A 4,086-nucleotide genomic window follows, 5' to 3' on the forward strand; every position below is an offset into this window, starting at 1 on the left:
TTTTTAAATAATATCTTGCCATGTTTTATGTTGGGAGCTCTGGTGCATAGTCCCTAAGGCACTTGACTGCTAACCAGAAGTCTGGCAGTTCAAACCCACCAGGCACTTCTTGGAAGGAAGACTGAGCAATCTACTTCCTATAGAGATAACACCTCGGAAACCTAAGGAGGGGTCTCTATGAGTCACAATCAACTTGATGGCAGTGAGATGTTTTATGTTTACATAGGAAGTGAGGATCACCTTTAAAAATTTTATACACATTGCTCTGTACCACTGGTTACAATTTGTATAATATATCAGCATTCTCATTATTTCCATTCTGTTGTCCTGTTTCCATTGATCTAGCTTCCCTTCCCCTCCTTGACTTCTTATCTTTGCTTTTGACTAAATGTTGAACATTTGACTTCATATAATTAATTGTTTAAGGGAGCACATTATTCATGGATGATACTGTTTATTTTATAAAACAATCTATTATTTGACTGAAATGTTTCCTATAGAAATAGTTTATTTTCGGGTTCAAAAGTTACCTTAGGATGATAGTTTTGGGGGTTCCTCTTGTCTCTATCAGCCCAGTAAGTCTTGCCTTTTTTAGGAATTTGAGTTTTTTCTACATTTTTCTCCTTTTCTATCCAGGATCTTCTCAGTGTCCCTGGTCAGAATGGTTGGTATTAATAGCCAGGCAGTATCTAGTTCTTCTGGTCTCAGATGAGAAGAGGTTGTGGTTCATGTGAGCTGGTAGTCTCGTGGATTAGTTTCTTCTTTGAACCTTTGCTTTCCTTCATTCTCTTTTGCTCCATATGAGTACAGATAAATACTTGTATCTTACATGGCCATTCACAATCTTTTAAAACCCTAGATGCTACTCACCAAACTAGGATGTAGAACATTATATTTGTGAATTATGATATCCCAATTGACTAAGTTGTCAACTAAGGCTATGGTCCCAAGCCCTTTAACCCAGTAAACCACTTCTCTTTATTGTTTGGCTATGTCTAGGCATCTCTGTAAATGTGCCGCTATGTGGTTTGTTACGTTTGTGAGTATATAAAACTTGCACTATTTCTGAAATGCACCTAAATATTGGCAATATTTATCATTTGTTTCTCTTTGTGAATGGGGGTAGGGCTGGAGGTAATCCAATTAAGAGAAATATTTTCATAAATAGTTGGTTTTAATATTTTTCTCAGCTAATTTTGCAATAGTAGAGAGTTAGCAAACTAAATACTCAGGATCTATTGAGCTTGATTTGTTTACAGGATGATCAACCTTATTTATTCATGTAAAATATTTATAGAGAACTGACTGTATGTGAAATCATTTGTGACAGGGGAAAATTATTTATTTTTAACTGTCTGCTGTTATCTAAAGAGGATGGATCCCAATTAGAAAAGCCAGAGATAGATAAATTTCTCTAAATAGGAAAAGGATCATAGAAAGATGGGGGTATGGATGAGGCTGGTAATTTGGAGTTTGAAGGAATGCGTGCAGAAAGTGGTCTAGAGAGGAGACCTGGTGGCTAGGGTTACTGGGAACTTTTTGGAGAGAGATATGTTTTTACTTTGCATGAAAATCTCTTAAGTAGGTATTATTAATTCTTCTTGTTCTTTTTTTTTTTTTACAATGGAGGAAACCAAGGCTGCCAGAAGGTCCAGTTATATTTGTACCAGGTCTACTATTGTGGTCGGGTAAGGGTGAGGCAAAAAGGCAAGCATTGGGAATAGAGATCCTCTTATAAACCACAATAAAATATTTTGAATGAGCATTTATAAAGTTCTATTGTATCAAGTAATGTAAGCCCTCTTTTGTGCTTCACTACTAAGTCAGTAGTAAAATATCTCATTGGTGAATGAGAAAAGCTGTTCTATAGTAGTGTAATGTATTAGTAATGTGTAATGTATTTCTTGTTAATGAGTTGAAGTTTGAATGATTTTTCAATTGCCTCAGAGTTCTAAGTTTTGCTTTAGGATGGTACTAGACAAGAACCGAGGTTTGGAGAAGTTAAATCTTAGCAAGGGCTTGAACTCACGTTGGCTGTCCTGAGGTTGATGCTCTTTTCTTTCTTTCTTAAATAATTTTAAACTTTATTCATATTCAAGACTCGGGAGAGAGATGCAATAGGAGGGATCAAGAACTTGGGGCTCAAGACTTTCTCACTCAAAACACATGGGACCTCACCTGGCTTTAAAGTAGAGGAGCTGGGGAGAGAAGGAACATCTTCTCTCTGCTAACAACTCTGGGAGAAATTCTGGGTTCAGTGCCAGCTGGAAGCAGGGTGGCATTGCTCCCACTATAGGGCCAACTTCTGAGACCTAAGTAAGCTGTAGCCCTAGGCAAAGGAACTACCTGGGAACTGAGCTAAAGCACTCTCCTTTCTTCAGCAAGAGACATGATTGGGCAGGTGCTGTGCAGACTTGGCAAGGCCAGGTCAGCTAGCAGGCAGTCAATGTCCATTCTCCTCACCAGTCCCTAGCGGTCCTAGGAAGGGGCAGTTCTGGTCAGTGGCTTCTGCCGGCAGCTTGGGCTGGGATCCCCTGGGAGGAGCACTAGAGGGTAATCATTTGAGAAGCTTCACAGAGGGGTGGAGCTGAATGTCACAGAGAAAGATATTCACGAATCATGGCCTACATCCTGTGTAATCTGGGTGATCAGTTTTCCCTTTTGACCAATCAGGATTCTCACATGAGATTCTTTGAGCACCAGAAACTTCTGTAGGATCACCAGCTGGCCAGTTGGCCCTTCCTCCCATACCTCTATCTTCTGCTGTACACATAGGACACCTCCTGGGGCAGGTACTCAAGGAGTGTCCACTGGATGATGGTGGTGCAGACTCCTCAGGTGTCTGGGTAGTAAGGACTCCACTATGGAACTCCCAGGGCCTTACCTGGGCCTGTGCCAGGAGGTATTGCTTCAGCATTGTCACATCCTCTTGGCTTAAGGCTGATAACATGATGTTCTCTTGGAAGTAGAGCCAGCCAATCTTCTGAGGGCCTTCAACAGGCTGTGTGTCTGGGCCCTTAGCTTCTGGGCTGGGGCAATAGGTGCTGGGATGTGAGCAAAAGGCCTGCTCCATCTTGAATTTCTTCCTACTGTCCACACTTTCAGTGAGGGCTGCTGTGAGCTCCAGGAGAAATGACTTCTGCTTCAGACAGTCTACCTTGTTCATGACAAGGATGCTAGGGACCTGGGAGAACTGGGTCAAGACCTGGAGCCCTTGGGGGTGCTGAACTGGTTTCAAGTCCACTTGTCTGAGACATCCACAGGAACCAATACCAGAGCAGCTGGTTCCATGCTCTTCCACTGGATCTTCCAGCAAAGAAAGCTGCAAATGGTGCCTTTTCTGTTTAATGGGGCTAATGAGGCCAGGTGTGGCAAGCACCTGGGCCTCTTTCTCTGTGATGACTCCCAGAGCTTGGGAGCGAGTGATGTGTATCTTCTTGGAGACAGGGAACACTTTTCAGCCCAGCAGCTGGTTGGAGAGTGTTGACTTCCCTGCATTTGGGGCTCCTAGGAGGACCACTTGCAGGACTCAGGGGTACTCAGTCATGTCAGGATGATGGACTGAGGAGATCCTGCTCATATCTGTGTATGGACACCGCAGGGGTGCTAGGAGTCAGAGGATTGTTTGGAGGAGCGAGTGCGCATGCGGAAGCGGTCCAAGGCAGAGCCCTGGCCATAATAACGAGAGGCCAAGGACAGCAGTGAACCAGAGAAAGTTATGGCTACAACACAAGACATGCCTCTCTGCTGGTAGCCCAAGAACAAGGGGAGCTGACTTACACAGTCCCTTGTGGCTTCAGGATTCCAGCTGCTGAAGCCCTACCACCTCGCGAACTAGCCTGGCCCAGCGACCGCTGGGGGCAGCCATTACAGCCACAGGCGCTCGGCAACTCAGTGATGCTTGTTAAGACTGCGCTTTTGTCCAGAGTACATGAATAGAGATCACCCACAGATTTGCTATCGGAAGCATGTCGATTACTTTGGCCGCACTAGAATGCCATGACCATAAATGAGGGGATCAAAGTGATAACAGGAGCAATGGTGAACGGGATTTTCAGCCATCTTTATTATTAGCTTTGATTACTA

The 4,086-nt window shown here is 43.5% G+C and overlaps 1 pseudogene; it reads right to left on the reverse strand.

Annotated features, from left to right (window-relative positions):
- Positions 1-2,557: 2,557 nt before the first annotated feature.
- LOC103200980 lies at positions 2,558-3,868 on the reverse strand (annotated as a pseudogene).
- Between the last annotated feature and the right edge of the window lie 218 nt (positions 3,869-4,086).

The sequence above is a fragment of the Orycteropus afer genome, unplaced genomic scaffold (assembly GCF_000298275.1).
Source record: "Orycteropus afer afer isolate SDZICR_OR568_19922 unplaced genomic scaffold, OryAfe1.0 scaffold00138, whole genome shotgun sequence".
In the NCBI taxonomy this organism is placed as follows: Eukaryota; Metazoa; Chordata; class Mammalia; order Tubulidentata; family Orycteropodidae; genus Orycteropus; species Orycteropus afer.